Genomic DNA, 12,502 nt, shown 5'->3' with positions numbered 1-12,502 from the left:
AGGCAGAGAGCTGGTCACCCTCCTGGTGGTGGCCTGTCCCCTGCCCCCATCTTTGGGCTTTAATTTCCTCCTTTGTAAAATCGCAAGGGGAAAGGAAGGAATCAAGATATCAAGTGTCTGGTTTTCCCACTTTGCCCTGACTGACCTGCAAATTCTCACTGTGACAGTGTCCACACACACATTACATGAATGATCACTTCGTAAAAAAAAATCCAAAGAAAGTAAGTCTTTGTTATATGGGACACCCTAGAATATAGTGTTTACGAGCTCTTTCTCTCTCAGGAGCCAGCCTCCCTGGGTTCAAATCCAAGCTTGCCACTTACTAGCTATGTGACCTTGGGCAAGTTACTAAACCCCTCTGTGTTTCAGTTTCCTCATACTTAATACAAGAATAATATTTGTACCATTGCATAGGGTTGTTATGGATCAAAGGACTTAAGAGAACTATAAAGCACTTAGGATAGAGCCTGACATATGGTAAACACTCATTAAATGTGACTCATCATTACCTAGCAAAAGCTGATACTCTCCATTCCACTTAAATGAAATTGAATGATAACCGAAGATTTCCCTTGGTTAAAATGTTTAAAACTATAATTATTTCAGATATAAATTAAGAACTATAATGATTTTGAAGGTAAATCTTTCTAAAACACACTATAAAATGTCTTTTCTTCCTTTCTTTCTTCCTTTTTTTTGAGACAGAGTCTCTGTTGCTCTGTTGCCCAGGCTGCAGTGCAGTGGTGCAATCTCAGCTCACTGCAACCTCTGCCTCCCGAGTTCAAGTGACCTTCCTACCTCAGCCTCACAAGTAGCTGGGACTACAGATGAATGCCTTGTTAATTTTTGTATTTGTTGTTAGAGACGGGGTTTTGCCACGTTGGCCAGTCTGGTCTGGAACTCCTGACCTCAGGTGATCCACCCACCTCAGTCTCCCAAAGTTATGGGATTACAAGCATGAGCCACCATACTCAGCCTAAACACCATCTATTAATTATTATACTTTTCCTCCACTCCTGACTTAGGCTCAACAAGAATGGGAGCCCCCCAAAGGCAGAGGTCTCTGTCTCTGCTACCTTCCCAGTTGGCAGAAGAGTGCCTGGCACAAAATGAGTACTCAATATGCTTTTGCTTAGAAAATGAAGGCAGGACAGTCACAGGCATTAGGCTCTAGGATGCTTTATAGAGATGAAAATCTTGGAGGTTCATGAGGGATATTGAGCCGTGCCTTTTCACAAATGGACCCAGACAAGGGTCCTTTAGTGCCTGAGTTTTAAAGTTTTCTCACCTCTGTCTTTACTCTCCAGCTACCATTATCACCACAGTTGTCCTCCTAAATCCTGCCTTTGAAATCCTGGGCCTGCTTAGAGCAAGTCCCTTGGGGACCACCACAACCGGACTGCCATGGTGCAGGCAAAGAGAAGCCAGATCATCAGGACAGCTCCCCTTGGTGACTGCTTATTCCTTCACACACACTAAGGCATCTACTGTTCACACACAAATATGTGTGACTGGAATCATTATATTCCCATTTTACAGATTAAAACAAAACAAGGCTTAATGTGGTTAAGTGACTTCTATGCCACCAGTAAGTGGAAAAGCTGAATACTAAAATCACAGCTGGCCTGGGGCAGGGGCTCATGCCTATAATCCCAACACTTTGGGAGGCTGAGGTGGGCGGATCGCTTGAGCTCAGGATTTCAAGACCAGACTGGGCAACAAGGCGAGATCCTGTCTCCACAAAAAATACAAAAATTAGCAGGGCATGGTGGCGCACACCTGTAGTTTCAGTCACTTGGGAGACTGAATGGGAAGATTCCTTGAGCCCAGGAGGTCGAGGCTGCAGTGAGTCATGATCCCGCCACTGCACTCCTAGGTGACAGGGGAGACCTTGTCTCAAAAAAAAATAAAAATAAAAAGCACAGCTGGAATAGCTTGTTCAAAACCTAGCCACCAATTGAAGTGGCCAGGTGTGAGGACAAAAGGCTGGGCAGTGGTGGGGTGGATAGGAATCAGGAAAATGGAAGATGAGGAGTACCAGGGCAAGCCATTTGCAGGTGGCCTAGAACAATTCCACAGACAGGGCATAGGCACCAACAGCAGCTTTGTATGGGATAACCAACAGGGGGATGAGTCAAGATCACTTAAGGGGGCTGGAATGAGGAGCCTGCTTCCAGAAGCTTCCATCTCCTTTTGGATTCACCATGGTCTAGTAATCTGGCAGCCAAATGTGTTAGAACTGTCTGTAAACAAAGAGTAAAAAGGCTAGGCAGGGCTGGGCATGGTGGCTCACACCTGCAATCCCAGAACTTTGGGAGGCTGAGGCAGGTGGATCACCTGAGGTCAGGAGTTCAAAACCAACCTGGCCAACATGATGAAACCCTGTCGTTATTAAAAATACAAAAATTAGCTGGGTGTGGAGGCAGGCACCTGTAATCCCAGCTACTCCAGAGGCTGAGGCAGGAGAATCGCTTGAACCCAGGAGTCAGAGGTTGAGGTGAGCCGAGATCATACCAATGCACTCCAGCCTGGGTGACAAGAGTGAGACTCTGTCAAAAAAAAAAAAAAAAAATGCTAGGCAGAGTCTATTTTTTAAGTAAAGTGAACTTCCTAGTTCCTAGTTAAGTTCTTGGTCTTCAGCGTTGTTTTGTTAGGAAAGCTCACATAAGTAGATGGTTGTTTTTATTTTTAAAATGCATTATGGCATAATTATCTCTTGCTTTGATGAAGGCAATTCAGGCCCTCCAGTGCCCGCTGAGCCAAGGATCTTAAACATAAAGAGTAGAAGATCATGAGATTGTAATGAATATATTCAGTCCGTGAAGGGCTCTCAGTGAGTGGAGGGAATGGACCTGTTCTCTGTGTCTAAGAGGGCAGAGCCAGAACCAGCAGAGGAAAGCTACAGGTAGAAGAAATTTTCTTTTTCTTAGTAAAGAACTTCTCAAAAATCAAGCCGTTTAAGACCAACAAGGTTGCCTTGAACAGAAATGATCTCCCTGTCAAAAGAGGCAAGCAAGCAAAGGTCTGATGAGCACTTGGCAGGGAGATGTAACAGGGGGTCTGGGGCTCAGGGCTGGCCCCATTGACCTCTGATCTGAGTCCCCTCCCATCCCAAAGGGTACTGGTCTGCCTGCAAGTGAGGGTCCCTCCTTGCAGTAGGAATCTGTGCCTGGTGGATTTGCCAAGCATATTCCAGTCCATGAGACCTTTATTAGTGCTCCTGCTTTGGGGTGAATCACTTCATTTCTTCAAAATTAAGATATAATTCACACACCAAAAAATTCACCTTTTAAAGTATACAATTCAGTGGGGTTTAGTATATTCACAAAGCTGTGCAACCATCACAACTATCTCATCCTAGAACATTTTCATCACCCCAAAAAGAAACCCACACCCATTAGCTCTCACTCCTCATTTTTCTCTCCCTCCAGCGCCTGGTAACCACTAACCTGTTTTGTATCTCCATGCATTTTCTAAGACTGTTTCATATTAATGGAATCACACAATGAGTGGCTTTTTGTGTCTGGCTTCATTTATAATGTTTCTATGGCTCATCTACATTGTAGTATGTGTCAGCACTGTATTCCTTTTCTTGGCTGAATAACATTCCAGTGTGTGGGTATACTCCATTTTCTTTATCCACTTATCTATTGATTGACATTTTATTTTGACTTGGCTATCATGAATATTGCTCCTATCAACATTTGTGTACAAGTTTTTGTTTAAACGTGTTTTTAATTCTTTTGGGTGTATACCTAGGAGAGGAATTGTTAAGACATAAATCTATGTTTAACTTTTTGAGGAACAACCACTGTTTTCCAAGGTGGCTGCACCACTTTACACTCTTACCAGAAATGTATGAGGGTTCCAATTTGCCAACACTTGTTATTGTCCATATTTTTATTATAACCATCCTATTGGATATGAGGTGTTATTATGGTTTTACATTTGCATTTCCCTGATGGCTAATGATGTTGAGCACTTTTTCATATGTTTATTGATCATCTGTAGATCTTCTTTGGAAAAATATCTATTCAAATCTTTTGCCAATTTTTTTTTTTTTTTTTTTTTTGAGGCGGAGTCTCGCTCTGTCGCCCGAACTGGAGTGCAGGGGCCAATGCTCAGCTCACTGCAAGCTCTGCCTCCCGGGTTTACACCATTCTCCTGCCTCAGCCTCCCAAGTAGCTGGGACTACAGGCGCCCGCCACCTCGCCCGGCTAGTTTTGTATTTTAGTAGAGACGGGGTTTCACTGGGTTAGCCAGGATGGTCTCGATCTCCTGACCTCGTGATCCGCCCGTCTCGGCCTCCCAAAGTGCTGGGACTACAGGCTTGAGCCACTGCGCCCGGCCATGCCAATTTTTTTTGCAATTATTTATTTATTTAATCTTTGTGGGGATTTGAAGTTTTTTGTTGTTGTTGTTTGTTTGTTTGTTTGTTTGAGACAGAGTCCTGCTCTGTTGCCCAGATTGGAGCCTGATGGCCCTATCAGAGCTCACTGCAGCCCTGACCTTCCAGGCTCAGGATCCTCCCACTTCAGCCTCCCAAGTAGCTGGGACCACAGGTGAGCACCACCAAGCCCACTTAATATTTTGTATTATAATTTGTAGAGATGGGGTCTCCCTATGCTGTCCAGGCTGATCTTGAACTCCTAGGCTCTAGCTATCCTCCCACCTCAGCCTCCCAAAGTGCTAGGATTACAGGCATGAGTCACTGAGCCCGGCTTTTCATTTTCTTGATAGCGTCCTTTGAAGCAAAAAGTTTTTAATTTTGATGGAGTCCAATTTATCTATTTTTTTCTTTGGTTTGCTTGTGCTTTTGGGGTTGTATCTAAGAAAGCACTGACTAAGAAAGTCCAAGGCCATAAGATTTAAGTTGTATCTAAGAAAGCACTAACTAAGAAAGTCCAAGGCCATAAGATTTACACCTATGTTTTTTTCTAAGAGTCTCATAGTTTCATCTCTTGCCTTTGATCCATTTTGAGTTAATTTTTGTATGTAGCGCAGGGAGAAGTCCAATATATGAAATCAACCTAAATGTTCATCAACAGATGAATAGGTAAAGAAAATGTGGTATATATACGCAATGAGATACTATTAGCCTTTAAAAATAAGAGAACCCTGTCATTTGTGACAACATAGATGAACCTGGAGGACATTATGCTAAGTGAAATAAGCCAGGCACAGATACAAATATCATATGTTCTCATTTATATGTGGAATCTAACAAAGTCAAACAGCTAGTCATGGTGACTCATGCCTGTAATCCCAGCTCCCAGCACTTTGGGAGGACAAGGTAGGCAGATTGCTTGAGCCTACAAGTTCAAGAGCAGCCTGGACAACATAGGGAGACCCCCTCTCAATTAATTAATTAAAGTAAAATAAAATAACAAAAAAAGTCAAACTCATAGAAGCAGAGAATAGAATAGTGGCTACCAAGGGCTGGGGATCAGGGATTGGGGAAGAGATTGAGGAAATATTGGTTAAAGGATACACACTTTCAGTAGACAGTGGGAATAAGTTTAGAAGATCTATTGTAGAGCATGGTGACTATAGTTAATAACAGTGTATTCTATACTTGAAAATTGTGGACAAGCCAGGTGCAATAGCTCATGCCTGTAATCCCAGCACTTTGGGAGGCCGAGATGGGTGGGTCACGTGAGGTCAGGAGTTTGAGACCAGCCTGGCCAACATGGTGAAACCCCTGTCTCTACTAAAAATACAAAAATTAGCTAGGCATGGTGGCACACACCTGTAATCCCAGTTACTCAGGAGGCTGAGGCAGGAGAATCACTAGAACCTGGGAAGTGAGGTGGAGGTTGCAGTGAGTCAAGATTGCGCCACTGCACTCCAGCCTAGACAACAAAGCAAGACTCCATCTCAGAAAAAAAAAAAAAAAAAAGAAAAAAAAAAAAAAAAAAGGAAAATTGCTGACAGACTAGATTTCAAATGTTCTCACCACAAAAATGATAAGTATGTGATATAATAAATATGTTTATTAGATTACTTAGCCATTCCACAATGTACACCTATATCAAAATATGACGTACAACATAAATACAATTTTTTGTTAATTAAGTGAATTAATTAATTTTTAAAAATCAATTGATCATAGATATTTAAGTTTATTTCTGGACTCTCACTTCTAGTCCATTGATCTATATGTCTATCCTTATGCCAGTACCAATCTTAATTACTGTAGTTTTGTAGTAAGTTTTAAAATTAAGAAACGTGGTTTCTCCAACTTTTTTTTTTTTTTTTTCAAGATTGTGTTGGCTATTTTGAGCTTCTTGCATTCCCATATGAATTTTGGGATCAGATTGTCATTTTCTCAAAAAAAGCCAGCTGGGATTTTGAGATAAGTTGTATTGAATCTAGAGATCACTTTGGGTAGTATTGCCATCTTAGCAATATTAAGTTTTCCAATCCGTGAGCATGGAATGTCTTTCCATTTGCTTAGGTTTTCTTTGATTTCTTTCAGTGATGTTTTATAGGTTTTGGTGTACTAGTTTTGCACCTTTTTTGTTAAATTTATTTCTAAGTGGTTTGTTCTTTGTGGTGTTACCACAGAGGAATATTTTCTTAATTTCAGTTCTGGATTCTCCTTTGCAAGTGTATAAAATTGCAAGTGAATTTTGTATATGGATCTTGTATCCTAAATTTTGCTGAACTCATTTATTATCTCTAAGTTTTTTTAAATGAATTTCTTAAGTTTTTCTATACAGACAGTCCTCGGGTTACAGTGGTTCAACTTATGATTTTTTTGACTTTACTATAGGTTTATCGGGACATAACTCCATCATAAGTCAAGCAGCATATGTATAGTAGTTCATGTCTATTTGCATGCAAAAGAGCTAGTTTTACTTTTATTCCTTTCCAGTTTAGATGTATTTTATTTCTTTTTCTTGCCTGATTTCTCTGACTAGAACCTCCAGTATAATGTTGAATAAAAGTAGCAAGAGCAGACATTCTTATCATGTTCCTGATCCTAGAAAAAAAGCTTTCAGTCTTTCTCCATTACATATTACATTAGCTGTGGGTTTTTTATACATATACTTTACCAGGTAGAGGAAGTTCCCTTCAATTTCTAGTTTCTTGAGTATTAATCATAAAAGGGTGTTGAATTTTTTCAAATGCTTTTTTGCATCTATTGAAATGATCATATGGTTTTTATACTTTATTCTATTAATATGGTTTATTAAATAAATTGATTTTCTATGTTGAACCAACCTTGAATTCCTGGAATAAATCTCACTTGATCATGGTGTAATCTTTTTATATGTTGTTGGATTCATTTTTCTAGTATTTTTTTGAGAATTTTGGCATCTATATTCACAAGGCATGTTGGTCTGTTGTTTTCTTGTGATATTTGTCTGACTTGGGTATTATATAAGTCATACAGCCAGTATCAATGATAATACTGGCTTCACAGAATGAGTTGAGAAGTGTTCTCATTTTTAGGAAGAGTCATGTTAGTTCTTTAAACATCTGGAAGAATTTACCAGTGAAATCATCTTTTTTTAATGGGAAGGTTTTTTTTTATTCACTATCTTTTCTTGTTATACTCTGTTCAAATGTTTTAATTTTCTTGAGTCAGTTTCAATTGTTTGTGTCTTTCTAGGAATTTTCCATTTTAGGTTATCTAATTTTTTGGCATCAGTTTTGTTTTTAAATGATCACACTGGCTGCTACATAAAGAACAGATTACAGCAGGACAAAAGTAGACATGAAGAGACCTGTCAGGTAGTTATTGCAATGATAGTTGGAACAAGGACCACGGAAGTATGGATTGAAAGAAGTAGACAAATTCAGGACACATTTTGGAGGGAGAATCAATAGGTCTTGAGGATGGATTAGCTGTGATAATGGGGAAAAGCAGGAAATAGAAATAATACCTATACTTTTGTCTTGAGCAACTAAATGTTTGAGCTCTTTGGTGAAAATTGAGAGGACATAAGGAGAAATTGGTTTGGGATGGAGAATCAAGGGTTTTCTTTATCCTTGTTAAGTTTGAGATACCTTTTAGATTTCCAAGTGGAGCTACAAATGTGGAGACACAAGTCTAAGATCAGGGAAAACTATGGGTCAGAGATACAAATTTGGTACTGTTTGGTGGAGAGATGGTACTTAAAGCTATGGCTCTGGATAGATTGTGCAGAGAAAAGAAAAAAAGGCCCAGGTCCAAGTGTTGAAGTGTTTCAATACTTCAAAGCTGAGCAGAGGAGGAGCCAGGACAAAAGGCTGAAATGGACTGGTCATGAGGCAGGAGGAAATTCAAGAATGTGATGTCAGAGCATAAAAGAGAAAAAAGAATTTCAGGAAGACAGGGAGTGGTTGTCCATGTCACATTCTTCAGAAAGCCTGAGTGATAGGAGAGCAGAGAAATGTCAGTTGCATCTAAGAGAAGGATAAGCCATTAGATTAGGAAAAAATGCTTTAAAATGTAATCCACAATTGTTGAATTTCAAATCTCCATCAAGTCTGTGTCTCTATGAATTGGAAAGACAAACACAAGGCATTCTCCAGTAGCTCAAAGGAGAACAGAGAACATCAAAGTGACTTGAATGATGAATCCAGATATTAGTAGGAATTCCTAAAAGAAAGAACAGAGCAAATGAAGAAATGATCATCAAAGAAAAAGTAGAAGAAAATGTCCCTGAACTGAATAAACACTATAGCTTTCAGATGAAAAGGGATTACAGAATTCCAGACAACTCATTGAATAAATAAGATGTACTTTTTGATGTAAACTGCTGAAATTTTTTCAGTTAGTCTGTCAATGTAGATTGACTAAGTTCCAGCTATTTGTTACACATAAACAGAAGAAATCTTCTATAGGCTAATCAGAGCAGGAGAAAATAAGTTATCTTTAAATGAGAAAATCAGATTGCCACAGTTCTCTGAAATAATGGAGTCAAAAAGAAAATAATGTAACATCAAGAGTTTGAAGGGAAAAGATTGTAAACTAAAAATCTATATCCAACCATGTTGTTATCTATATACAAATGCAATGCTTAAGTAACTTTTGGAGTATAGGTAAAGCCACATTCTGAGAACAATTTTTGAGTTTAAATATAGGTTTAAATACGTTTTGCTTTTAAATAAGAAAAACATTTTTTAAAACTCAGCATTCAACTAAAAAAGATAGTTAGGGGAAATTAATGCAATCAATCCAATTAGCAGATGGTAAAGGTAAAAGCAGATATTAAGGAATTAAATACCCACACAAACACACATACACAGGAAGTAGAATTAGTAAATACCTCCAAGAGCAAATTCCTTGAAAAGACCAGTAATAGAGGAAAGTAACAATTATCTCTAATCAGGAAAAATAGAGAGAAACACAAACAATGATGGAAATGAGAAATGTGATATAATCAGAGATTAAGGAAATGCTAAAATTTGAATTAAAAGAAATAATCCTCTAAAAATATAAATTACCAAATTATTCTAAAGAAGATATAGAAAAGATAGACAAAAATAGAAAGGCCCAGAAAACTTATTTCTAAAATAAGCCCTTAAATAGGCACCAGGTCCATACAGTTTTACAGGTGAATTATTTTAAGCCTCACGCAATAGATAACTCCTGTGCTATTTAGGTGGTTCCACAGCATAAAAGTTGAAATGCTCCTTAATTTGTTTTACAAATCTGACATGTCATTCATATCAAACCTTATAGCTTTTTATTCACAAAGATATACCAAGCACATTAAAAGCTAAATATTAATATCACATAAATATATTTGCAAAAAATAGCAAGTCAAATGCTGCAAATCAAATCAATATATATTAAATTATATATTCATATCTAATTCATTAAATATTGCATATATTTATATATGCAATATATTAAAAGAATAATATATCAGCATTACAAGTCTGATTCAATATTAGAAAATCTGTTATTATAATTTGTTTTAATAGATTAAGAAAGAAAATATGATCATCTTGGTAAAACCCAAAAGGAATTTCATAAAATCCTGAAGATAAAGGATAATGTAATTATATCCACATCCATTTAGAAGAAAAATTCTAAGCACAGATCTTAGAAAATCAGAAGAAAGAGGAGAATGAAGGATACTTATCACTTCAGTGTCTAATATTGTCTTGAAGGGCCTAGCTAATGCAATCAACAAAAAATAAGAAAAAAAAAAACTAAGAACTTAACTCCACATTATTAATTAAACAAACTTTGGTATAATCATACAATGGAAAACTCTGTCACACATATCAGAGAAGATGTAATGTCATGGAAAAATACAATGTATATAAGAGAGATAGTGATAGATGATACAGATTATAGATACAGGCAACATATTGAGGCATATACAACAAAGTTTTGAGGGGAGAATGTTCTGTTGATGGAGACAGTGGGTTGTCCTGCTCAGCTGGCCTCTCATTCACTATTCACTGGAGTTTCAAGGGATTTCAAATACGAAGGAAGGAGTTTGCCCAGGAAGAGAAAAATCTGACCTAATTCCTATTCTTAGGATGAAAAAGATACTATAGTCCCCTGGTTAGTGAGGGACCCCCAAGACTTCACAGAGCTGATGGAAAACAAAAGAGTTCCCTTAGAAAACTAATCCCTTAAAATTGTAAACCCTTTATAATTTTATAGTCATTTGAGAGGACCAAGTAATATGGGAAATGAAAATAACACTGCATTAGGTTCTGGTCTAGCTGTACCACCAGCTCCAGTATGTGACCTCAGGAAAGTCTCCTTTTCTTTCTAGGCCTCCATTTCTCCATCTGTACAACAAAGGTGCTCATTGTAGACTAGACCACTTCTACAAACCTACCTAGCCTAAGTTCTAAGATCTCACAGGTAAAACAAAAACTCACCTCCTTCCCCCGGGATGGCTCAGGCAATGCTCCGGCTGCAGTCCAGTCCTCCGCTGTTATATGGTGTTCTGCTTTCCCCTGGCTAAGTCCCCAGGAGCCCAGCATCCATGCCTGTCCCTTCCATCTGCTCTGCTGCTGGACTCTCTAGGATCTTTTTTGGCCCTGCTTCAGGGTTGACAGCAAAGTTATGCTCATAGGCTCCTGTGCTCTCCCAACATGTTGAAACTCAAGCCCATTTGGCAAGAAATTGGGCACCTTGGTGCCAAGGATGGCAGTCTGCCCACAGCCCCACTGCATGCCAGGTTTGGCCTGCAGGTTGGAGCTTGCTTTCCTTCTATCCATGGCTTGAGTCACACCGGGCAGGGACTACAGGGTCACCTGGCTTTCCATGTGGCCTGGGAGAGTTTCTGGTAAGCCTACGCTAGCTCTTTTGGGCCATCCTTCTCAAAGGATGAGTGGTAGCCAGTAATAAAGTAGCTCCTTGCCACTGGCAGGAAGCCTTTTTACACCCCAAAAGGCAAAACCTCTGAGTTTTCATGGATTAGGAAAATTCTGCCTCTTGAGACCTTACCTGAGGCCAGGCTAGGCTTGAACTCTTAAGGAACATGGTGGAGGAAATCTTTCTATAGGTCCACAGGAAATGGAGGAGATGTTCCTGCTAGGGCTTCAGGGTCAAGCAGACAAGCCTGGTCCAAATGCTTAGTCCAGTTACCTCCTAACCTCTTTTGTGAATTAGCGTTTTTCTTACACTCTGTGTTATTTCTTTGGTTTAGTTCTTACATGCTATTTTATTCCTATAAAGGAATACCTGAGGCTGCGTGATTTACAAAGAAAAGAAGTTTATTTGTCTCTTGGTTCTGCAGGCTGTACAAGCATGGCACCAGGATCTGCTCAGCTTCTGGGGAGGCCTCAGGAAGCTTACAATCATGGAGGAAGGTGAAGGAGCAGCAGGCCAGTCACATGCCGAGAGCGGAAGCCAGAGAGGGAGGGCACCATGTTCTTTTAAACAACCAGATCTCGCGTGAACAAATAGAGTGAGAATTTACTCATTCCCAAGAGGACAGCACCAAGCCATTCATGAGGGATCCACCCCCATGACCCAAACACCTCCCACTAGGCCCCAGCTCCAATATTGGGGTTCACATTTCAACATGAAGTTTGGAGGGGACACACATCCAAACCATATCACATGCTTTGTATGGTGTCTGGTAAACATACAGTACAGTAACGGCTTAATAAATGTGAGTTGACTCTTCCTCCTCCCTAAACCTTCCCCGTTTCAGATGCCCTGACACACACATACACACACACACACACACACACTCACATACACATACACCTTTCCACCTTTCCCAACCAGGGCCCTGGAAGCCCAGATTATGGGGGAATTAGAAAACAGATAAAGGGGCCAGGTGCAGTGGCTCACACCTGAAATCCCAGCACTTTGGAAGGCTGAGGTGGGTGAATCACTGGAGGTCAGTTCAAGACCAGCCTGGCAAATATGGTGAAACCCCATCTCTACTAAAAATACAAAAGTTAGCTGGGCGTGCTGGCACATGTCTATAATCCCAGCTACTTGGGAGGCTGAGGCAGAAAAACTGCTTGAACCTGGAAGGCGGAGGTTGCAGTGAGCCGAGATCGCGCCACTGCACTCCATGCTGGG

The sequence above is a fragment of the Rhinopithecus bieti genome, unplaced genomic scaffold, assembly GCF_001698545.2.
Source record: "Rhinopithecus bieti isolate Rb0 unplaced genomic scaffold, ASM169854v2 scaffold_36417, whole genome shotgun sequence".
Lineage (NCBI taxonomy): Eukaryota > Metazoa > Chordata > Mammalia > Primates > Cercopithecidae > Rhinopithecus > Rhinopithecus bieti.
This window is presented reverse-complemented; position numbering follows the sequence as displayed.